Genomic DNA, 26,237 nt, shown 5'->3' on the forward strand with positions numbered 1-26,237 from the left:
ACATAAAATCAGTTCTTTGAAGGTATAGAAAAAGGCACATTTAGATAAATTGAAGCAGATTAATTTAAGACATTATATACTATAACATCTTTTGTTTTTATGTTTATTTTCCAGTATGGTTAGGCATGAATCTAATTTGGCACATTCTCCTTATTCTGTTCCTAGTAACTCTTGTAGAAATCACATAGTAGCCAGCAGGCATCTTTGTCACTCTATAATCATTATTACAGCTTAATTTTTTAAAAGATGAAAAATAAAAATGGAAGTTCTCGGTGGCTCACGCCTATAATCCTAGCACTCTGGGAGGCCGAGGTGGGCAGATTGTTTGAGCTCAGGAGTTGGAGACCAGCCTGAGCAAGAGCGAGACCCCATCTCTACTAAAAATAGAAAGAAATTATATGGACAGCTAAAAAAAAAAAAAAATATATATATATATATATATATATAGAAAAAATTAGCTGGGCATGGTGGCACATGCCTGTAGTCCCAGCTACTTGGGAGACTCAGGCAGGAGGATCGCTCGAGCCCAGGAGTTTGAGGTTGCTGTGAGCTAGGCTGATGCCAGGGCACTCTAGCCCAGGCAACAGAGTGAGACTCTGTCTGAAAAAAAAAAAGGAAAAAGGAAGTTCTAGTATTTTCCTCTAAACTTCCCAGTAGATCATTTCGATCCTCCCTCAGGCGAGCATATCCCACATTGCAAACCATCGATGACAGAAGTCAGAAGTTTAGAGCGCCCAGCCCCAATCTTTAATTTTATGGCGTAAGTAAATTATAATTTTTAGAGACTCCGACATCCTTCTTTTCACTCAACTAGCTTACTTTATATGCTTACTTTATAGCTTACTTTAATTAGGAGGAACATAATGCTGTATTTAAGCCTAATGAAACAGATATCAGCAATATATGTTGAGTAGGGTAAGCATATAGTTTATCACCAAATCACTAGACTTTTGAGGATGAAAGAGAGTAATAGTAATGTTAATCATTCACCACAGCAATAGGTATAAATCTGGACTGTCCCGGGCAAATCCATGATATATGGCCACCATCGTGTTGCATGAGTGTAGTTAAAACTAATATCTTGCACCTTCATGTCATGGGGTAGAATAAAGTAATGTTCCATTTATTTTAGGTAGAGCAAAGTTTTAATTTCTCCTTTGTTGAAATGAGGAAAATAGTTTTTAAATGCCTTTCATAAGTTTTCTCATTCTGTCTTGTTCCACCAAGGGAATCTTGGTCAGATGACAATCAGAAAAGATGGTTTAATCTATATAAGAACACCCTGCAAATTATAAAGTGTTATAGTAACATAAGTTACATTGCATTATCAAGCCAGGAGGCAATGGAATAGGAAAGCTGAAGTTTATTTCTGCTTTTCTGACTTTGGTCTTAACTTTAAGGTTTCATTCTTTGAGTGGTCTTAGGTAATCCCCGAAGATGGATTCCCAAGTGCAAAGTGAAATACTTGATTAACATATGTTCCTTTCTACTAACATGAATGATAAAAAGTAAATTGTTTTAACAAATTGTTCTATTGTTAAATTCATTTTTTAAAAAACTCAGTTATCCACAAAGAATTAACAGATTCATAACTAGATTTTCATGTACTTAAATTTCTTACGTATTAATACTTTGCTTAAACAATTTATACATTTAGTACTATATGATAATTCTTAAGGGCTTTATTTTCATTGCAATGGTACCAATGGTATAACCTGCTTATTTAGGAAGAATAAATTATTTTTAAAAGTATAAGATGTAGATGTAACAATTTTTATAATCATACTTTTGGCTATAAAACAATATCTATTTTAAGTTGGGATTACATTTTAGTCCCTGTCTCATTAAATTAACTAGTTATGCATGAAAGCCAGTATAGTGTAGCATAGTATTTCTAAATTTCAGCTATTCATGTACCATCTTCACAATTTACCATAGCCCTATGTTACCTGTAATGTTATTCTGTATTTTTCTTTAAATGATTCTCCTTTTCACAAAAATTTAAGTGTGAAGAATAATTCACTCTTACATATAAGAAAGAAATATTACTTCCCATAAATAAAAGATATACATAAGCATACACTAAATTAAATACATAACTGTTAAAGGTTAATGTTATTAATATTTATATATACCTCCCAAAGTTATCTATAGTACTTCTAGTGTGTTCTGCCACACTTTCCAAAATACTAGTGTTAGCACATAGTAACTATACACAGACTGGATTCAAATCCTAATTCTTGTTAACTGTGGCTTGGCGCAATGAGTTTCTTAGATTCAGTTTTCTCATCTGTGAAGTCAAGTTGATGGTTTTACTCTCATAGCCTTCGTTATTGTACGGGCTAAATAATGCCAGTGAAGAGTGCCTGTCACATAGTAAGAGCACAATAATTGCTAGTCCTTATTACTGTTTTTATTATCTTAATCCTCAGATATCTTTGTTTTCTGACAGTAGTCATCCTAAACAAAATACATCACCCAAGAAAGATGGTTTAAAAAATGGTGATATAAATGTAGACTTTGATCAACTGAAAGTTGATGCTAAAAGTTAGTATAAAAATATATTATCTTTCATAGTTGCCAGAAAACAGTCAAGGTTTAAAATATCTCCAGTGTTTATTCATTAAGTCAAAATAAATATTTTTAATTGACTACAATGGCATCATTCTGATTGTGAATGTTAAGTATGTTCTTATTTTTGTTTGACTTACTTTAAAGTCACCTAATATATCCGATAATGCTGAATAATAATATGGACTTTTATTCTGCTTCATGTTTCCAATTTGAAAACTTTCTTTCTTGTGTCTAATTGTATCTCTGTAAATTGTGTACATTTTTTTAGTTTTCTCCTCTAAGAAAAGAGATTATGGTCATTCCAAAATGATTGTTAATTTTAATGATATAAAGAGCTGCAGTACTACTTAGTCCTTTTAAAGAAGTTTTCTCTTATTCTGTATATAAAGATGTCTTTTTTCCAGTAAATAACAATTGAAAAATCAGAATAGTGACAGTTTTAATAAACTGGGAATCAATATTAATTAAAGGGAAACTAGGAAGCTGATCACTCAAACTGAAAAGAATTTCTTATTTTGGGACTGCTGAAATCCCTTCTCACAGAAGCTTTATGCTTGGTTCTCTTATTTTGCTTACTATTCATCTTTAGATTTGTATATAAAACAAGTAATTATCATAGTGATTCATCATGCTTTTTAGATAACTTTTCAGAGGGTTAAACATTGTAGATAATTCATAGCTCATTGTTTTCAATTTATGAGACTGTAGAAATTACCAAGAAATAAGTGAAGACTGGTTTGATGCTAAAGAAAACCTGACAGGATTTGACTTCTCAGGAAGGAAAGAAAATCAAATAGAACAAGATAGATGGAATCTGAAGTTTACACTAGATTGGTTTAACAATTTACTGAGGAATCCTAACCTATTTGTAAAATAATACTTAACCTGCTTCTGTGTTGTGTTGGGTGCCTGAGCTGTTTTAATATTTTATTCCTGTTTGCGGCTTTTCTTTATATAAAATGAGAAATTGGCCAGTTGGAGGTTAACTTTTTAAAGAACAGAAAATTGCTAAAAGCTTATACCCAAGATTTAGTTAGCAAGTAGATAAGCTGCATTCTTTTCCACTGAGCCCTCACTGGACACTTTCAGGTGCGGTTACCTGGGGAACAAAACCAACTTCTCAGCTTTCCTCAGGTAATCAGTACTAATCTATCAAATCGGTATTAGTGATGGAAACTATTTGCTTTCCCTCACTTTAATAATTTCATCTATTTCAGGAGTGTTTCCATCTTTAGATAGTCCTTAAATGCTTATAATAGTTAGAATAATCACAGGCACTAGAGAAAATTCTATCATTTCTTGTGATAGTTATGCTACCTCTCTTTATTTTTATCTGTATGTTTCTGTGGGTTTCTTAATTTTCCATATTAGCGATGGTTTTATTTTTTTCTGCTTGTATAAATAATGGCTTACTAAGATTTTTAAATAAAATATGAAAATATAAGAAAATTAAAATTACCTGAAGTTTCTCCAACCTTCAGTAACCACTATGAATATTTTAGTGAGCATTTCAATGCATTTCTTTATGCATATATTAATACATATACACAACTTAAAATATTATATCATCTGATTTAATTGTAACTTTTTTTCTTTCCTTGCATCATTTTCCACCACATCACTTGTCACAATACTGTGTGTTTTGCTTACTTGATATTTGATTTATTACTTGGTTCACTGCCTTCCCACCCTTACATACTAGCTCAGCAAGATCAGGGATTTTGTTCACTGCCAAGTACAGTGTGCAGCCCATAGGGTATCCAGTAGATATTTTGTATCGAATTAGTGAAGGGTTAGGTGATGGGTGTAATGTATACCTTCTGACTCCTTTAGTGTACTATATCTCTTTACTTCTTTTTCACTGCAATATAAAAATGTAAAGTTAGGTAGTTTCACTATTTCTTTCTAGAATACATTTATAATCCAAAGAGATTAACAAATTAAATGAAGTAAGTTAATGAAGAAGGTTAGGTATTGATTACCTAAAGATGAAAGACTCTGCCTGAATTCTAGCATCAATACTTAACAGATTTGTAACCTAAACTCCATGACCTCAGTATCATCATCTGTAAAATGGAAATAATATTAATAATAGCTCCCTCACGGGGTGGTTGGGAGAATCATGTGAGGTGATGTGTATATAAAGTGCTTAGCATGTTGCCTGGAGCAGAGCATTCGATAAGTGCTAGGCTACTCTTGTTACCATTATTACTTAATGAACACAATAAAATTTACAAATCTCCCATTATTATTTAAAAATTATTAAAACATAAGTAAAAGTACTCATGGATTCATTCAACAATATGTGTGTACTCCCTCTCTGCCAGGTATAGGATTTGCTAGTAATTCAAGTCTCAATTTAGTGAATCTTTGATTTCAGACCAGGTTCCCTTCACAATATTGACTATGAGATGACAGTCTAAGAATTTTGAATTTTTTTGTCAAGCAAGAAAAAAAATTATCTATAATCCTAGTATTTGTGGTTTCCAAAATCATGCTGTCTAACTCAAGTAATTTGTCTGTTTTTTTCTTATGTGCTCTTAACATTATCACAAGCTATATAATACCTGCTGTTGATATTTGTCTGATTGAAAGGTTTTCTTGGTGCGTTATTTGCCCAACAAAGGAATGTGTGTAAAGAAGTCTCTGAAACCACTAGCTCTAGCCAGCACTAACACTAAGGTGTTAAGATCCTGTGTACATCCAGTGTTCTCATAGCACTTCTCTGAACCAGGGACAAATGACAGACTTTTTTAGTCATGATGTACAGTCAGCCCATGGGTTCTGTATTCATGGATTCAACTAACTTTCTTGTCATTATTTCCTAAACAATGCAGCATAACAACTATTTACATAGAATTTACATTGTATTAGGTATTGTGAGTAATCTAGAGATAATTTAAGATATATAGGAGGATGTGTGTGGATTATATGCAAATACTATGCCATTTTATATAAGGGATTTGAGCATCCTCAGATCTTGGTATCCACAGGGAGTCCTAGAACCAGTCCCCCAGGGATACAAAAGGACAGCTGTAACTGATTCCTCCATTTAGATGTAATTTATTCATTTGAGCTATGAGAGACTTAATATCAACTAATCCATACCCATTTATTTTTCAAGATGATATGATTAAGGCCCAGAAATCTTAACACTGTACTCCAGGCTTTTGGTCTTCGGTCTGGTCATGCTGATATTTGTGTTTTTTTTTTGTTTGGTTTTTTTTTTGAGACAGAGTCTCACTCTGTTGCCCGGGCTAGAGTGAGTGCCGTGGCATCAGTCTAGCTCACAGCAACCTCAAACTCCTGGGCTTAAGGGATCCTACTGCCTCAGCCTCCCGAGTAGCTGGGACTACAGGCAAGCGCCACCATGCCCGGCTAATTTTTTTGTATATATATATTTTAGTTGTCCATATAATTTCTTTCTATTTTTAGTAGAGACGAGGTCTCACTCTTGCTCAGGCTGGTCTTGAACTCCTGACCTCGAGCGATCCACCCGCCTCGGCCTCCCAGAGTGCTAGGATTAGATATTTGTTGATAACTTTTTGATAAGCTTTGTGATAGTAAAAAGAAACCATGAAATATTTAGCAAGTTTTCATTTTCTCTTAAACATCCCAATACAATGATGATCATTTCTGTGGTATATTCTGTTTTTCTACAAGCAGAAATGTATGCTGAACCCTTATGAAGAGATAAAGGTTATTTGGTACATGTTGGTGGCCTCTGCCCTTCAGTATCTGAGGTATGCCAAGATTTCTTTTTGAACTTCATATTATTTCTCTTTTTTTAGGCTGATTGAAGGTCTCATTTCCAGAAATACCTAGTTTCTGAAATTTCAATTTATGATTCTTCTACTAACTACAGGTGTGTTTCCCAAATTCAGTCCAATGTGCATTACTGTGTGCCTGCTGTTTACTAGAGGTTCTGTACCAGACATCAGCCACAGTGGGGATAAAGTCAAAGGCCATTCCCACAGGAGGGTCCCAGGCTAGTATAAGGGGCCATGCAGACAAATAGTTGCAGTCATTATAGACAAATAGCTGCAGTCATTGGTTCGTGCTGTTCTTAATCAGATCTTTCTTGGATTATACTTTGTAGCTTGTTATTAGTGGCATGCAGCAGACTGACTGACTTCCGTGTACTTTATCTTGTTACGCGCTGTTTCACAGGGAATGTAGGGTGCCTTAGTTAAGGAGAACGGGCTCCAGAAAGAGAGAACTTTGGCTCAATTCCCAGGTCTGTCAGCAACTTGATGAATAAATTTGGGCAATTTACTTGACCTTTTTGTACCTCAGTCTCCTCTTTGTCTATAAAGTGAGGTCGATAGTACTGTCATAGCGATGTTGTGAAACTACTATGAGTTAAGTTTGTAAAGCACTAGGAGTAAAGCCTGGCACATAGTAGATGCTCAGAAAATTGTATTCTATTATTTCTGAGTTTAATTACCTTTTAGATGACACTTTTATACTTTAGATAGATAGCTACATCATCTGTATATAATCTCTTCCAATCTGTATGTTGCTACTTTCTATTTTGTGACATTGTCAGATCATTCAAATCACAGTGGTGATGGAAATACCTTTACTGTCTGCTGATAAAAAATGATGGCTGTTCATTTCAGATATGAAAATCTATATCAATTAAGAGAGAATCCTGTTTGTAGTTGGGGTTGAAATTTGTTAAAAAATAGGTGTTTAATTTTATTTAATGGAGTCACCTAAGAGTATACAACTTCTAAATTTTACTCATTAATGTGGTATTAATACAGTTCATTAAAGTAGTATTATAATCCTAGTAGTATTACCTGATGTGAAAGATTCTTTTAGCATCTTGTTGAATCCTTAAAACAAACTGTGGGGTTTTCTTTTCTTAAGTATTACACATGCTGTGTGGAAATTTAGAAAATACAATTAAATGCAAAAATACAAGGAGGTTATAAAAAATTATCCATAGTCCCATGATTTGAAAACAACCACTTTTCAGATTTGGTATGTATCCTTCCACTGACACTCTCTAGGTCTGGTGCTTTTATAGGAATAGCTCTTGCCTGACTTTCTCAATTATATGGTTAAAGTTCTGATTCGATGTTTCAACTTTTTTTGGTCTAAATATTTCCCCACAACAAGGCCATAAAGATATTCTCTTAAATATTCTGGTAAATGTTTTAAATTTTGACTTTCACATTGCAAGCCTTTGAGTCATCTGGAGGTTACGTTTGAACATAGGAATTAATTTTAATTTTTTTAGTATAAATAGTCCCCAGATTGCTAATCTCTGCAACTTTATCATATATCAGCTTTGCAAATGTTTTACATTAAATTTTAATATGAAATTAATAGGAGATAATTCATGAGAAATGCTTAGTATCTTTTATTTCTCATCTTTAATTTGGTTTTTATTTAGTTATCCTAAATAAACATTGTTCCTGATTTCAAGCTAAGTATATCAACCTTTTTTTTTTTTTTTTTGACAGAGTCTCACTCTGTTGCCTGGGCTAGAGTGCCATGGTGTCAGCCTAGCTCATAGCAACCTCCAACTCCTGGGCTCAAGCAATCCTCCTGCCTCAGCCTCCCGAGTAGCTGGGACTACAGGTATGTGCCACCATGCCCAGCTAATTTTTTCTATATATATATTTTTAGCTGTCCATATAATTTCTTTCTATTTTTAGTAGAGACGGGGGGTCTCATTCAGGCTGGTCTCGAACTCCTGACCTTGAGCGATCCACCCACCTTGGCCTCCCAGGGTGCTAGGATTACAGATGTGAGCTACCTTGCCCGGCTTAGTATATCAACCTTTATAAGAGCATTTATTATTGTGAAAACTATATTTGAGCCAGTGATTACAAAATTAAGTTTGAGGTAATTTAAAGTCAATGAAAAACCTTTTGGTTTTCTGCTTTTCTATTTCAGATATGCATCTCTTGCTTTCCAAAAAAAAAAAAAAAAAACTCCACAAAAAACAGTGATATAAAGATGGCTGTGAAGGAAATGAATGGTGCCAAAAAGGTGGGGGCCTGCTGCTTTCCAGTCTTTTTTTTCTTCTTTATTCTTGAATAGTGCTACTCTATAAGTAACTAATTATCATACTTTCATCACTTTTTATAGCTAATGTTATCTCATAATTATTAAAACCATAAAAGGTAGTCATTTTATTTTTTTTTTGAGACAGAGTCTCACTTTGTTGCCCAGGCTAGAGTGAGTGCCGTGGCGTCAGCCTAGCTCACAGCAACCTCAGACTCCTTGGCTTAAGCGATCCTCCTGCCTCAGCCTCCCGAGTAGCTGGGACTACAGGCATGTGCCACTATGCCCGGCTAATTTTTCTATATATTTTTAGTTGTCCATATAATTTCTTTCTATTTTTAGTAGAGACGGGGTCTCGCTCTTGCTCAGGCTGGTCTCGAACTCCTGACCTTAAGTGATCCACCCGCCTCGGCCTCCCAGAGTGCTAGGATTACAGGCGTGAGCCACCGCACCCGGCCTCATTTTATTTTTTTATGCCCTCATCTGTACCTCAATGAGGTTTTAAACACGATGTGGAAAATGATGGAGGTTTGCTCTGCCTCCTGCTCATCCTGTGACTCTGGGAGAGCTACCTCACTCTCTGAGCTTTTTGTCTTAAAATGAGGATAATAGGTCTTACCTCAAATATTTAGAAGTTTAAATGAGCTTAATATGGAAAAATTCTCAGTACAATGTACTGAGGATGTACTCAGTAAGTACAGCTATTATCGTTGCTGTTACATACCAGTAATTTGGCTTTTTCTTGGAGAGCTCATTTTTTTCTGTGGTTTCAACTATCACTTTAAACTATCACATTCCAATCTTTTCACTTATTTATTGAACAAAGAGTTATTACATACCAACTGTGTACATTATTCTAGGAACTGGGAAAACAACAGTGAACAAAATAGACAAAAATCTGTGCTTTTATATGAAGCTTAAATCTAGTGGGAGAGATAATGGCAATAAGTAAAATGTAATATTCTGGTGTGACAGAGTTAATATTTTATGTATTTTGCCCTGACTTTTCATCTAGGATTTAAAGTCTGAGCCCTTCCTTTGTTTAATTTTTACAGGATTTACAGTGGTTTCACACCATTTATAGTCTACTTGCATGGTTAATAGTAACTAATTGATCATTTTAATTTTATTTTTCACAAGTGAAGGAGGCTGCACTTTATATTACTAGTTCCTCCCCCCATAACCTGTGATACAATTCTGGGCATGTAGTTTGTGTTCATTACATACGGTATTTAGTAAATAAAATATAGAATATTTATAATTACTCTTCAGACCAGCCTTTATCAGGTGGGTTGATTAAAAGAATTAAGCTTTAATACCCTAACCCCAAAACATTCATTTTATTTAATGGGTTAACCCCTCTCCTTGGCATCTAGAATGGGTCTGATTATGTCCTGTCTTTGGGAGGGTTGAGAAAATAGTTACACCATTTGCTGTGTTCTGGGGTTCAGAGGAAGAATCCCAGTTGAGAAAGGCTGATTTAGACATAGTCTCATAGACTTTATCATTACTATAAAAAATTATGTTGGGCATGTTTTCTTAATACATAGCCCTGAACACCGCTGAAGTAAATTTACTTGGTATAAATAATCTTAAAGTAAAATTTTCAGAGCAGTTTATTTTATTTATAATTTTAAATTTTATTTTAATTGAATAAGCTGGATTATCACTGTGTAATGGTGTTAAGAAAACTTTTAAAATGCTTATTTAGGGTGTCAAGAATTGTAAACAAATTGAATCTGCTAAATTATTACCTGATGCACCTGTTAGATTCATACCTCCAAATACATTGAACTTGCGTAGCTTCACCAAGATCATGAAGTGACTGGCTGAACTACATCCAGAAGTCAGCAGGTAAGAACTAAAATTATATTTTAATTGGTTTTAAGCTTTTTATGTAAAAGCATAGTTCCATTCAATAACTTAGCTATAGTCAGATTGTGTTACTTTGGAAAAGACAAATGCTCGAGTATGTTTTCACTTTGCCTAGAGACCACATTATAGAAGCTCTTCAGGAAGTAAGAATGAATCCTAAAGGGTTTCTGAATGGCTTATCTGTTAATACTATTGTGGAAATGACTTCATCCGTTCTGAAAAACTCCCGTTTTTATTCCTAACTGGAAGCAGAGATCATACAACATATTCTTTTTTATTTAAATATTACTTTAAAATTTTAAGCTATTGGTTTCATTTTTCACATAAAATGAATATTAAATTACAAATAATAAAATATAAAATTTAAAAACAAACATTACTATTAATATAAAACCATTTACCCCAAAATTGCTTAGTTTAACATTCATCATCTCACAGTTTGCAGATTAAGATTCAAGGCTGGCTTAGCTGGGTAGTTTGCGTTCAGAATCTTTCATGTTGCAGTAAAGAAGTTGGCCTGGACCGTAGTCATCCAGAGGCCACACTGAGCCTGGAGGGTCTCCTAAGACGGCTCATTCACATGGCTGTTGGCAAGAGGCCTCAATGCCTTACTGCATGGGCCTCTCCACAGGACTCCTTGAATTCCTTTACATTGTGGCAGCTGGCCTCCCCTGAGCAAGAGAGCAAGGGGGAAGCTGCTCTGACCCACCCTCAGGAGTCACAATCGATCATTTTGCCACATTCTATTAGATGAAGGTCACTACATGCAACTCATACTCAAGGGGAGGGAAATTTAACCCCACCTCTTAAAGAAAGGCATATCAAAGAATTTGTTTATATATTTTAAAATGACCACCAGTGAACATATGCAATACCTTTTTACAACATAGGAGAGACTTCTGTTTCCAGTTATAGGTGTGTAGATTACTCAAGCCAACCATCCACTGAGAACAACTAGAAAACCTGAATAAATATTAAAAAAAAAAAAAAATCTGCTTGAAGGCACTGATGAGCTATCTAGATAATGATGAATTACTGGATCAGGGTACAAAGAGGAGTCTCAAAGTATGCCCAGTGTTTGGGGGTACTCTCCCCCAGTATTATTTGCAGAGGGGAAGCTAGGAGGGCATGGGCCATTTTCATAACATTGCAGCTGGGGGGATGGGTGTTGAGCCTAAGAATACTGAGTTATAGAAATGCCCCCTGTATTTCTGGAGACAAGATTTGATTTCATAAGTCAAATAAGGCTTTGCCTTAAAGAAAAGATAAATGTGTTAGTTCAAAAATTAAAAAAGAGAAAAAAGAAGAAAAAAGAAAAAAAAGGGGGCGGTAAACTTTCACTTTAAGCAAGAGCTCACTGCGTGGCTCAAGCCAGCAGCTTTAAGCTTGGGAACCGCTGCTTTCTAATGTAAACGATTCCCAGAAGCATGATCCACCCTTGAGAGAGGCTGATAAAAAAAAAAAAAAAAAAAAACTTAAAAAACCAAACTAAGATCTTAAAAAAGATGATCAAATTATTGCTCAAATTCAACAGTGCTATATTAGAGCACAAGAGAAAATAGCTTCTCCTAAACAGTCTGTGTTTTCTTGTGTAAAATGTTAAAGAAAATGTTAATAAAACTTATGCAGATTTCATAAGTTTTATTATGAAACTTATGAACTACAAGATGTTGTGCAAAAAACGGTTAGTCTGCCTGACTTGAAAAATCTAATGTTACATATATTGGCTTTTAATAATGCTAATTCAAAGTGTTAGCGGCTTTTACATCCGCCGCTCAATATTGGCAAACTTTTATTAATGACCAAAGACCTTAATTAGAAATTAAGTTAAATAGCCAATCTTTTGTTAGACTTACAGATACTGGAGCTGATGTTACAATTATTTCTAAAAGTTTTTGGCCAAAAGCTTGGCCTTTACAACAAGTTCCTACTGTTCTTACCGGAATAGGAACAATGACTGACATATTTCAAAGTCGACAAATTTTAAATTGTTCAGGCCCTGATGGACAGATAGCCACTTTAAAACCTTACGTGGCTAACATCACTATTAATTTGTGGGGAAGAGATTTGTTACAGCAGTGGGGAGCATACATGAATATACCTAATACATCTGCTAAACAGATTATGCTAAATATGAATTATAACCTTGTTTTGGTTTGGGTAAAAGGAGCCAAGGGGCTAAGACTTTTGAGGCACCAAAGGCACATACTTCTCGGCATGGTTTATGCTATCCAAATTTTGGATAGCGGCCACCGCTACTGAAATGCACCATTATGCTCTGGCTTTAAATTGGATATCACAAAAGCCTATGTGGACAGCAGTGGCCACTAAAACAAAAAACAAACAAACAAAAAAATTGGGTGTTCTTCAAATATTAGTAAAAGAACAATTACAAGCAGGACATATAGAGGAGTCCACCAGTCCGTGAAATTCTCCTATATTTGTTATTAAAAAAGAAATCTGGCAAATGACAAATGTTAACTGATTTAAGAAAAGTCAATGCAATTATACAATCAATAATCAAGCCAAACTTTTGTTTCTCATTGTCCCACTTGTCAATTAATTAATCAGCCTAAATTTTCTGCAGGAGTTAATCCTCGAGGTCTCTCACCAAATAAATTATGACAAACGGATGTTACACATATTCCTGAATTTGGCAAGTTAGGTGTTGTACATGTTACTGTAGATACTTATTCCGGTCTTATTATGGCTACTCCATCCTCTGGAGAAACTGTTAGACACATGTTCTCACACTTACACTCCTGGTTTATATACATGGGAGTCCCAGCCACCATTAAAACTGACAATGGCCCTGCTTACACTAGTCATTCCTTTACAGCTTTTTGTATTAAATGGGACATCAAACACATTACTGGCATTCCTTATAATCAAGGACAAGGCATTATAGAACGTACACATCAAACTTAGAAAAAACATGTTATTAAAACAAAAAGGGGGAGGTACACAGTCTCCCAAAGATAGAATAAATCAAGCCTTATTGGCCGGGCGCGGTGGCTCACGCCTGTAATCCTAGCACTCTGGGAGGACGAGGTGGGCGGATCGTTTGAGCTCAGGAGTTCGAGACCAGCCTGAGCAAGAGCGAGACCCCACCTCTACTAAAAATAGAAAGAAATTATATGGACAGCTAAAAATATATATAGAAAAAATTAGCTGGGCATGGTGGCGCATGCCTGTAGTCCCAGCTACTCGGAAGGCTGAGACAGGAGGATCGCTTGAGCTCAGGAGTTTGAGGTTGCTGTGAGCTAGGCTGATGCCACGGCACTCACTCTAGCCTGGGCAACAGAGTGAGACTCTGTCTCAAAAAAAAAAAAAAAAAAAAAATCAAGCCTTATTTACCTAAAATTTTTTGAATATTCATAAGGAAGATAAATTAACGGCAATAGAAAAGCATTGGAATAGGAGTCCACAATCAGACTCTTTCCCTCACCAGCCTATCTGGTGGAAAGATGATGTAGAAAATAAATGGAAAAAAGGATGTGCAAAGGTATGGTGGAGAGTTTTTCTTGTGTTTTGACAGATGACAGACCAACAGTCTGGATTCCAAACAGAAGAATCAAACCCAGAGTGGAAACTCGAGGGGAAAAAGCGGAAGACACGTCAGGCACAGACCATGACGTGGGGACAGCTGAAGAGAACATACGAAGAAGCAGACGGGATATTGAACCAGACATCTGTACCTAAAACATCTGTAAATCTTTTTCTTGCCATGATCTGCGTGGTGAGCATGGTGGTAAGAGTGTCTGGCAACCAGACACATCAATATTGAGCATTCTAAAATTGCACCCACAGATATACCCCTTTGTAAGAAAGTAATAATTTCTGACCCTAAAACTTGGGTACACTGGGACAGTTGTAGAGCTCACACGGGGCGCATTCTTGCTGGGTCCACATCTTATGGTGGTGTCCTAGACTGGAGTCCCTATGGACATCCTGCCTTCTCTCACAATTTTAAAAAGCTTCATTGGAATAAAACTGCCACCTCGATGTCTGTAAAAGACACTGACCTTAAAAGTCATATTACACGGCTCAATGATGGTATGAGCTCTCCAGCTCCTCATATTTTAGATGGCCCTATTCATGATCAGTTGTGGAAAATATCAGCTGCTTTGCACCCTTTGCAGTCCTGGATTAGCACACACACTTTGGATACAAACAATAGCCGAGAATGGACTTTCAATTTAAATTCTACTCATTAAAGTTTGTGTTAGACTGCCTTACTTATTTATGATTGGACATGCTGTTTATAACGAACCTTCTTTCCTACTGACCTGTGACAACTGTTCTCATTCTACCTGTATTAACAATTCTATGAAGTTCAGTCCTTATAAAGAAACACTTTATATTCTCAAAGCCAGAACAGGACTGTGGTTACCTGTTAAAATGAATAGAGTCTGGCAAGAAACACCAGCAATGTTCCTTTTGGACAAACTACTTAACCACATTCTTTTTTTTTTTTTTGAGACAGAGTCTCACTCTGTTGCCCAGGCTAGAGTGAGTGCCGTGGCATCAGCCTAGCTCACAGCAGCCTCAAACTCCTGGGCTCAAGCGATCCTCCTGTCTTAGCCTCCCGAGTAGCTGGGACTACAGGCATGTGCCACCATGCCCGGCTAATTTATTAACCACATTCTTAAATGTACAAAAAGATTTATTGGTCTCTTAATAGCAGCTATTTTGGGAATCATTGCTGTCACTGCTTCTGGGGCCACTGCAGGTGTGGCTCTGCATCAGACCATTCAGACCACTGAATTTGTTCAAAATTGGCACCACGATTTAAATCAATTATGGTGTACCCAAAATCAGATTGATTCTAAATTAGCTATTCAAGTGGCTGACTTACCACAAGCAGTCACCTTGTTGGGAGACCAGGTTAGAAGTCTACAAAAGCAACTTAGACTTCATTGCGATTGGAATATCACTCAATTTTGTGTTACACCTCATATATATAATCAAACTCGGTTTCCATGGGAAAACATCTACTTAACCAAGCAAATCTGACTGAAGAGATTGGAAACTTACAACAAGAAATATTAAGTACCTTCAGTTACAAACTTAAATTGCTCTCTGAAGCTGACATTATTAATGACATCTCTTCTGGTTTAGAGTCAGCTGATCCACTTTATCATCTTAAGATCTATGGGAGTTCCACTGTTGTAACTTTTGGCATTATTTTAATCCTTTGCTTGTGTTTATTTATAGTCTGGAGAAAACTCCAAAGAAGACAAGAATCCGGAGACCAACGCCTCGCTGTGATGGCTGTCCAACTCCATCAAATAAAAAAGGGGGAGATGTTGAGCCTAAGAATACTGAGTTATAGAAATGCCCCCTGTATTTCTGGAGACAAGATTTGATTTCAGAAGTCAAATAAGGCTTTGCCTTAAAGAAAAGATAAATGTGTTATCTGAAAAGCTGCCTCCTCTCAGGAGGGCATCTCGCTGGTCAGTAGAAGCTGCACTTCAAAGAGACAGCTGTAAACTGGGCCTTTTGTTCTCACCTGTTTTGAAAGACAAGGCATGCCTTTTCTTTAGAACCAAAAGGTTGCAGGAACTGACAGGTAGACCCCCAGAGATGAGAGCTGATCATATAGATACGCTAATGCCCAAGCCGGGCCCAGATGGAACCATGCAGTTCAAGTAATTAACACAAAGCACAGCTCATTGTTGACTTCTGGGATCATCTGTGTCCCCAAGAACACAATCACCAGAGCAAAGATGTCCCTGTTTGTTGCTAAAGTAATAGCCTTATCATAAAACTTACAAGTTTGCCCCAAGACGATCTTATAACTCATTGTTCCCCTAGTTGGAGTTAAAGGATCTGTAGTAGCCTTTTAGGAGACTTTGACCCTAAAGCAAACTGCCTGTTAGTATGCAAATCCTGTTGCCCTTGGCAACGGGGAGCCTGTAAGTACCCTATAAAATACCTGTGTGGAGTTTCAGTCAGGGATATATTTGATGCGGGTAAAAATATATCCATCCGGATACATTCCTTTATTTATTTATTTTCATAAACCTTTACTTTATAAACTATATCTTTGGCTCTGTGTATTATTATTGCCATTACTTTATCTTTTATTTCTGTTTCCTACTATATTTTTCATCCTTTGCGATGACCCCTGCCTGAGAGACCTGTTCTGAAGAAAAAAACCTCTTTGCAGGGAGCCTAGCTAACTCCCTGCAAACTGGCGTAGTCAACTTAGAGACCATGATCGAAATAAAGAGAAAAAAAATGCCTCTTTGTGGGGAGCGTAGCTAACTCCCCACAGATGGGGTCTTGGTAAATTCTCAGCATGGGAGTTCGGACCCCAGTGGGCTGTACTTGAGGAGAACAAGTTTGAACTAGAAATACATGTTGCTCAGAAGGGCTGTAACTCAGCTTCAGAATTTAGTCCCTAAATCAGATTGAGATGATCTTGGGTTATGAGTTCTGCCAGGCACCTGGAAGAAATGAAAGTAAGACTTCTCTGGAAGAAAATAATATCATTTTAGGCCTCAACTTATTTATGCCAACAATTTAGTATTTGTTAGCTTATTTTATAAATAAGAACATACAGTCAAAATCATGGCCAGTGGGCACCGTGGCTCACACCTGTAATCCCAGCGCTTCAGGAAGCTGAGGCAGAAGGATCACTTGAGGCCAGGAGTTTTGAGACCAGCATGGGCAATGTAGACAGGCTCCATCTCTACAAAAAATGAGGAAGACATTTCAAAAGCTCAGGGAAAGCTAGGCCCCCCACACCAGTTAGCCCAGCTGTGGCTGCAAAGGACAAATTCTTCAAGGAAATGCAAAGTGCCACTCCAGTGAACACATGAATGACAAAAAAGCAAAACAGCTTTATTGCTGATACAGAGAAAGTTTGTGTGCTCTGGCTAGATCACCCCAGCTACAACACTCTCTTAAGCCAAAATCTAATTTAGAGCAGGCTCCTCTCTTCAATTCCATGAAGACTGAGAGAGGTGAGGAAGCTGAAGAAGAAAAGGATGAAGCTAGCAGTTGGTGCATGAGGCTTAAGTAAAGAAGCCATCTCCATAAATAGAAAATGACTAACATCCTAGGAGAATATGATTATTGGGATTTTGTTTTGACTAGAATTTCTGTCCCTCTCGGAGACCAAAATTTAGCCTGTTGCATATTTTGGAGCAATGTTTTTTAATAAATGTACTGCAAACCAGGTGTAAATTCAACTCAATGAAAAAAACCAACTGAAATCTCAAGCTATTTTGAAACAGGAAGGCGAAAATTTGCAAATAGAAGTTTTTCCCAACTGAAAAAGAGAGGGCAAAACAAATGAACCCTTTGGAAGGTATTAAAGAAGCTGTCACAATCCGAGTGCCAAGCAAGGTGATTGTCAGTCCTCAAATGCCGTTGGTCTCTGCCTCTAAAAAAAAACAAATCATTTTATCTAAGTTATAATAGTCAAGCCTGTAAATAAATATTTTTATATTTCTGAAGCTCTTCCTCCCTACTAAAAGATGCTCAAAATTAAAAAAATCAAAATATTTTTTAGCTACTTTTGTCAGAAAGGTAAATATTTCATAAGGTGTCACCATGCATGTTGGGCCTCAGTTTATCACGCTGTAACACACCATCTCTCAGGTTTTGCCGTGACAGTACCTAACAAGGCTTCCAGGCTCTCTTCAACACCTCCAAGCTCCCCTTTCTCCAAACACAAAAGGAAGAAGAAAACTACAAACCCCCATCTGCCCGCCCTACAGTTCCTGGGAAGAGATGGTCCTCAAATTGTTCCTGCTTAGACCCCTGAAGCTTGGAGAAGGATATGGGGACAGCTGTGCCAGTGGGCGAGGACGATGTCCAATAAGGGGGAGGAAATTTGGCTGAGGGGACAGACGGGAGAAGGGACATGGAGAGGAGGGGTCAGTGGAGATAAAATGGCGAGGGGGGTCAGAAGGGCGAGTATAAAAACAGGGAGAAAGGAGTGAGGATCACACAAGACAGAAAAAGATAAAATGGAAGAGAAAAAGAAGGAAGGGTCAGGGTTAAAGGACGCAGAGACGGTGGCACAGAGAACGCGGAAAAGGCTGTCACTGGGAGGAAGGGAGATTAAGGGGGTGCTACCCAAAGGGCTTCACCCCAGCAGGTGAATGGGCTGCACGGGGAAGGGGAACTGGAAACCGAGCGGGTGGCAATAAGGGGCTGTGGGCGAAGGCAGGAGCCTGAGGGGGACACCGGAGCGAGAGAGCGAGGGAGTGGCGGGGACTCCGGGGCAGGCGGCGGCAGCGGCTTGGGCCAGCCTCGCTCCCTCGCCGTGGCTGAGCCGGCCCGAAGCTCGGGCGCAGCCTCTGCCCCGAGTGCCTCGGTGGCCGGACCGGAGCCCTCCCCCAGGCCGAGCCGGCGCTGGGGCTCCGGGCTCGGCCCCAGCCTAGGCCTCTTTAATTCAGAAGCCGGAAGTGCCGCAGCCACAGCCCGCCCTGGAGCGGAAGCTCCGCCCTGCGAGGCCCCGCCCCAGCGCGAGAGCCGCGCCTGCGCGTTCCTGTTTCCGTTGCCGGGTCCTGGGGGGGGGTGTCTATGTCACTGAGCAGCCAGCAGAGGGCAGGCTTCTAATTGTTCAGAGCCCCGCAGTGTCTGAGCGTGTCCAAGGGGGTTGTTGGGGACCTGTCACCTGGGCGCTGCTTGGTGAAGCCTAGGGGACTCCAGGGGACTGCCACAGTGGGTATGGGGAGCAGCCCTGCTCCAATGGCCAAGAAGCTGAGGAGCGTGGTCTAAGACCAGGAGGGAACACTGGGTACCGACTCCCAGCCCAGGCATCCCATCCTCCATGCCCCTCGCCTGTGAGAAACTGGAACCCGCATACATGGCTGACGAGAGTGAAAAATGGTGCAGCTATTGTTGAAACCCTCTGGTGGTTCCTCAAAAGGTTAAGCATAGAATTACCGTATGACCCAGCAAGTCCACTTACAGGTGTGTAACCAAAAGAATTCAGAACAGAGACTCAAACCTACACTTGCACACTAATGTTCATAGCAACTGTATTCACGCTAACCAAAAGGCAGAAACAACCCAAATGTCCATCAACAGATAAATGGATAAAGAAAATGTGGCAAGTACACACACAGGACTATTACTCAGCCATGAAAAGGAACAGAGTTATGACACCTGCTACAGCATGGGTGAATCTTGGAAACATTATGATAAACAAAATAAGCCAGGCACAAAAGGACAAATACTATATGATTCCCCTTCTGTGAAATATCTAGAATAAGGCAGATTCACAGAGACAAAGTATATTAGAGGTGACCCGGGGCTGAGGGCGGGGGAAATGGGAGTTACCGCCTAACGGTTACAGAGCTTCCGGTTGGTATAGTGAGAAAATTGGAAATATATAATGGTGATGGTTGCACAACATTGTGAATGTACTTAACGCCACTGAACTACACTTACAAATGGTTACAGTGGCAAATTGTGTGTATCACAAGAAAAATAGGTTTAAAATAAAATACTTTTTAAGATACACAAAAGCTGAAAGAATCAATCAGCAACAGACTCTTAAATTGCAAGAAATGTTAGACGTACTTTAGGCAGGAGAAAAATGATACCAGATGAGATTATGTTTAGAGATCTGGCCATGGTAACCAAATGAGTAGTATGTGACTTTTTTTCTTTTTAAAACGTCTTTAAAAGATAATTGACTGTTTAAACAAAAATAACAATAATGAAATTGGGGCGTATAACACATGTGTCAGTAACATGTATGACAATAGCACAGAGACCCAAGGGGAAGCAACGGAAGGATGGAGCATGCTGTAAGGCTCTTACGCTGCACAGAAAGTGGTGTCGTATCACTGGAAGGTAGAAACCAACGGTATTGTGACGTATCCTACGCTGCACAGGACAGCTTCCCATACAAAGAACTATCCAACCCAAAATGTCAGGTTGAGAAACCATGCCCTAAAGCTAAATAACTAAAACAGTAGAACAAAAAGTTATAGCTAATGGGCCACAAAGGAAATAAGAATGAAAAAATACTCAATGCAAAAGAAGTCATAAAAGAAAACAGAGCAAAGGGCTGATGAGATGAAGGGAAAACATACAGGAGGGTTTGGTGAATGGAACATGGTGGAAATGGCATGGTGCCAGCTTCCAGGCCCAGGACTCATGAAACCAGCAGCTTCCACTGTCTGTCTCTTGGAACATTTGCTCTGGAGGAAGCCGTCGCTCACATCTACACCTGGGCTCCACCTCTTGTCAGACCAGTGGTGGCATTAGATTCTCATAGAATCTCAAACCCGACTGTAAACTGTGCGTGGGAGGGACCTAGGTTGAGACTTCTTATGAGAATCTAATGCCGGATGGCCTGAGGTGGAACGGAGGGCGTGATGTTAGCGCTGGGGAGCGGCTGCAAATGCAGATTACCGTTAGCAGAGAGGTTTGACTGAACAATGAATGTGATGCGCTTTTTTTTTTTTGTTTTTTTGGTTTTTTTTTTGAGACAGAGTGTCACTTTGTTGCCCTGGCTAGAGTGAGTGCCGTGGCGTCAGCCTAGCTCACAGCAACCTCAAACTCCTGGGCTTAAGTGATCCTATTGCCTCAGCCTCCCGAGTAGCTGGGACTACAGGCATGCGCCACCATGCCCGGCTAATATTTTTCTATATATATTTTTAGTTGGCCAGATAATTTCTTTCTGTTTTTTTTAGTAGAGACGGGGTCTCGCTCTTGTTCAGGCTCGTCTCGAACTCCTGTCCTCGAGCGATCCACCCGCCTCGGCCTCCCAGAGTGCTAGGATTACAGGCGTGAGCCACCGCACCCAGCCTGATGCACTTGAATCATCCCAAAACCTTTCCCCCCTCCCCTGGTCTCTGGAAAAATTGTCTTCTGTGAAACCGATCCCTGGTGCCAAAAAGGGTGGGGACTGCTGGGATGTAAGACAAACATATAAAAATAAATTCTATTTGAATATACTAGCAATGAATGATTGGAAATTGAAATTACGAATGATATCATTTACAATAGCATTTAAAAAGAAATATTAGGCCGGGCGTGGTGGCTCACGCCTGTAATCCTAGCACTCTGGGAGGCCGAGGCGGGTGGATCGCTCAAGGCCAGGAGTTCGAGACCAGCCTGAGCAAGAGCGAGACCCCATCTCTACTAAAAATAGAAAGAAATTATCTGCCCAACTAAAATATATATAGAAAAATAGCCGGGCACGGTGGCGCATGCCTGTAGTCCCAGCCACTCGGGAGGCTGAGGCAGTAGGATCGCTTAAGCCCAGGAGTTTGAGGTTGCAGTGAGCTAAGCTGACGCCATGGCACTCACTCTAGCCTGGGCAACAAAGCGAGACTCTGTCTCAAAAAAGAAAAAAAAAGAAATATTTACAGGTAAATCTGACAAAACTACAGAAGACCTGTACTATAAAAACTGTAAACATTGCAGAGTAAAAATAAAGGAGACCTCAGCAAAGGGAAAGATACATCTTCGCAGCTCAGAAAAACACTCAGACATCAATTCTGACCAAATTGATCTGCAGATTCAGCACAAGCCCAGTCAAAATCTCAGTGTTCTCTGTTGTAGAAATTGTCAAGCTGATTCTAATATTCATGTGGACATGCAAATGCTGTAGAATAAGTCCTCCAGAAAAAAAAAGAACAAAGTTGGAGGACTAATACCACTCAATTTCAAGATTTTTTATAAAGCTATGGCAATCAAGACAGTGGTAAAAGACAGACAAATAGCTCAATAGAATGAAATAGAGAGTTCAGAAATAGATTCATGGCCGGGTGTGATGGCTCACTCCTGTGATCCCAGCACTCTGGGAGGCCGAGAAGGGAGGATCACTCGAGGTCAGGAGTTCAAGACCAGTCTGAGCAAGAGCGAGACCCCGTCTCTACTAAAAATAGGAAAAAAAAAAAAAATTAGCCAGGTGTGGTGGTGGCACCTGCAGTCCCAGCTACTCAGGAGGTGGAGGCAGGAGGATCACTCAAGCCCAGGAACTAGAGGCTGCAGTGAGCTAGGCAGACACCGTGTCACTCTAGCCCAGGTGACGGAACAAGACTGTCTCCAAAAAAATAAATAAATAAAAATAAAAGGAAAAGAAATAGACTCACTCATGCATGGAAAACAAATGTGTTACAGATGAGCAAAGGCAATGCAGTGGAAAAAGGATTGTCTTTTCAATAAATTGTGCTGGAAAGTGTGGCTACTTATGTGTCAAAAAAAAATTAACTCATTCCACACCTCATACATATATGAAAATTAACTTAAAATGGGCCATAAATATAAATGTAAAACTATAAACTTCCAGAAGAAAATAGAAAATGTTTGTGATCTTGGGCTAGGTGAAGATGTCTTAAATATAACACCTGAAGCATGATTTTCTGAAAAAACATGCAGAATTTTATCAAGATTTTATTATTTTTTTTTTTTTTGAGACAGAGTCTCACTCTGTTGCCCAGGCTAGAGTGAGTGCCGTGGCGTCAGCCTAGCTCACAGCAACCTCAAACTCCTGGGCTTAAGCGATCCTACTGCCTCAGCCTCCCGAGTAGCTGGGACTACAGGCATGCACCACCATGCCCGGCTAAATTTTTCTATATATATTTTTAGCTGTCCATATAATTTCTTTCTATTTTTTTTTTTAGTAGAGATGGGGTCTCGCTCTTGCTCAGGCTGGTCTCGAACTCCTGAGCTCAAACGATCCGCCCACCTCGGCCTCCCAGAGTGCTAGGATTACAGGCATGAGCCACCGCGCCCGGCCAAGATTTTAAACTTATATTCTTCCAAAGACACTGTTAGCGTGAAAATACCAACCATAGACTGGCAGGAAATATTTGCAAAGCCTGTACCTGATAAAGGACTTGTATCCAGAATATGTAAACAGGTCTCAAACTCAGTAATAAAAAATAAATAACCCAGTAACAAAATGAACAAAAAATTTGGCCAGATACTTCACCAAAAAGATACTCGGAAGACAGGTCAGTATGCTCAGTGTCATTAGTCGTGGGGGAAACGCGACTTACAACACAGTGAGAATTGCTGCGCATCTACCCAAGTGGCTGAAAGAAAGAGACTGGTGGGCCACGCAGGGCTGGCTTCTCGGGCCTGTGACCTGTGTGTGGCGACACAGAGCCCCTGCACAGAGGGCCCTGCGCCTTGTTTCATGCCCTCCTGTTTTCATCTTGAAATCCTTAATGATCTTAGAACACGGAGCCCGGCGTTTTCGTTTTGCCCCAGACCCAGCAAATTATATAGCCAGTCTCGACTCCACACGTTAGCAAGGATGCGGGAAAGTGGAGTTCTCACACACCGCTGGTAGCAATGTTAAATGGAACCACCACTTTGGAAAACAGTTGGGCAGTGTCTTAAAAAGCTAAGCATTTACCTCCCATAGGACCCAGCATTCCCACGCTTAGGTGTATACCCAAGAAAATAAAAATATATGTGAAAGATTATATAGATTTTATGGGGATTAACTAACCAATAAAACCCCTTTTCTTTCCATTATATCTTTCATGAATAGCGAAGGCATTACTAATACTTTCTGTTTAAAAAGTTTCTCTATTAATATGTCCCAAAGGTCACACTGTAAATAATTACCTTAGATTTTGACCTCTTATTTATGCAGTGACAGTAATTAAAATTAGAAAAGTAAAACATTTATTTATTTTAAAGCTACTAGAGACTTTACTATCCCTTCCATAACAGGCAAAGTTTTCATTTGGGGGAAATAAACCATTTTTACTGTGACACATACACTACTTACATTATTAATATTGGTTCCATTTTATAAAAAGAGAGTTTTTTTTTAATTCAAAGTTGTGATTTCAATAATGATGAATTGTACATTTTATAGCTTGCTCTAATCTTTTAACACAATTAAATTGGACCTATCCCCAATTTTACCAACTTCTTAAAAACTTACCAGTCTATAACAATGACACAACTGATGAAAATGACATATCTGTGTAACGATGCAAAACTCACCATAGGTTCAAGAATAATGTACTTGTTTCATATCTGAAGATTAAATATATTGTAAATTTGGGGGGGAGGTGTCTTTTTTTTTCTTTTTTTGGAGACAAGGTCTCGCTCTGTTACCTGGGATACAGTACAGTGTTACTACCACAGCTCACTGCAACTTCAAACTCCTAGGCTCAAGTGATCCTTCTGCCTCAGGCTCCACAGTAGCTGGGACTACAGGCACATGCCACCACGCCTGGCTCTCCCCCCCATTTTAGTAGAGATGGGGTCTCACTCTTGCTCAGACTGGCCTCGAACTCCTGGCCTCAACCAATCCTCCCTTCTTGGCCTCCCAAAGTGTTAGGATTATAGGCACGAGCCACTGCACCAGGCCTAAAATATACTGTAAGTTGTACAATCCATTTCCTTGGTAGTTGGGAAAAAGAGCACAGGCAGCAGCAGGGGACTGTCCTGGGACACTCTTCATCACACAGCAGTAACAGTTTAGTCAAAATCATACCCGAAAGCCCAAATTTGACTACTCAAGACACAGGGCTACCCTCTGCCATCAATTAGAAAATGGTTACCTTTCTGAAAACCCTCAGGATAAATTTCCTTCTGGTTTTAGTACTGTGAACAATAGCTACAGTTCACCTGGGCAACCGATTTGCTTTATGGCCATCATTAAAATGTTGAGCCTGCCCTTTTATACCAAAAGCCAAATTTGTGACACATCCTTAACAAGCTGTAGGAATTCACGGAAGACTTTCTTGTATTAGGTTTCCTCCTGGCTCTATTTTAGATCCTAAACTTCATTTCTCTTTTCGTCATCCTTCTCACCCCTTCTAATATATATAGCCTTACTCTGTTTCTTCTTTTCTAATTGTCCTCAAAATATTTTTGGAACAAAAGAAGTTCTAATAAAATATACTGTGTATACTTATCGATACACATGAGGACAATGTGCACACATGCACACACATAGATTAAAAGCCAACCGAATTTTATTCTTTCTCCAGGATGATGGGGGACCCTGCTTCCTGCGCTGTGTGGCTTGTGTGTTGCACCGACAGCACTGGTGACAGCGCCTGTCTCACTCTTGGCCAGCAGCAAATATTCCCATCTCTTGTTTCTCCATTCCTCAGCAGTTGAGAATAGGAATTAATCAACGTCTTATAATGAAATGGGATGTTTCAAAATGTTACATTAAAGCTCAATTCCACCACTGAAAACATTTGTTATGTTTTTCTTATTATATACATTTACTAGCCCTAAACCAAATCTAACTGTATTTTGTACAATATTTAGTACACAATCTATTTTAACAGAACTCTAAGACAAACTTTCAATGATTAGCAAAGTTTATGATGTATAACCTACTAATTTTATTGAATGGGTTTTCTTTCAAAATAAATTATGTAATTAAAAATTAGAAAATTACATCTTTCTAAATCATATACATTTTTAAAACTTCTATTTTCATTTTAAACTCAATTATAAAAAATTATCACAATAATGTACATCGTACCCAAAAAGCCCTAACCTCAGCATGCTATAATTCATCCATGTAACCCAAAATACTTGCACCCCCTAAATGTATTGAAATAAAAAAACAAAACCTAAAAAAAATGGTCACAATAAAATTATATGCTTTGTCCATTTGTCAGAGAAAAATAATTAACGGTAAATACTAGGCCTTCTTTTTCAATTCTGTATGAAATGCCTTTTGATAACACTTGATAGAATTCTATTCACAACAACACTCAGCCAAATACACTTCTTTATATAGTACTAAGTATTCAAAAACACACAGCATTCAAATAATGTAGTTTCCATGTAATTAG

The 26,237-nt window shown here is 38.6% G+C and overlaps 1 long non-coding RNA gene and 2 pseudogenes across 1 annotated transcript in view; 1 reads left to right on the forward strand and 2 right to left on the reverse strand.

Annotated features, from left to right (window-relative positions):
• The window catches only part of LOC138376170 (programmed cell death protein 1-like), a 221,197-nt pseudogene that overhangs the window by 108,395 nt on the left and 86,565 nt on the right, over positions 1-26,237 (reverse strand).
• The window catches only part of LOC138376254 (uncharacterized), a 79,973-nt gene that overhangs the window by 546 nt on the left and 53,190 nt on the right, over positions 1-26,237 (reverse strand). Inside the window, exon 3 of the long non-coding RNA XR_011231656.1 lies at positions 11,346-11,433. This is a non-coding gene — a long non-coding RNA (uncharacterized lncRNA). The remainder of the gene's footprint in view (positions 1-11,345; positions 11,434-26,237) is intronic.
• On the forward strand, positions 1,438-17,651 carry LOC138376544 (RNA-binding protein 44-like; annotated as a pseudogene).

This window comes from Eulemur rufifrons, chromosome 28 (assembly GCF_041146395.1).
Source record: "Eulemur rufifrons isolate Redbay chromosome 28, OSU_ERuf_1, whole genome shotgun sequence".
NCBI lineage: Eukaryota > Metazoa > Chordata > Mammalia > Primates > Lemuridae > Eulemur > Eulemur rufifrons.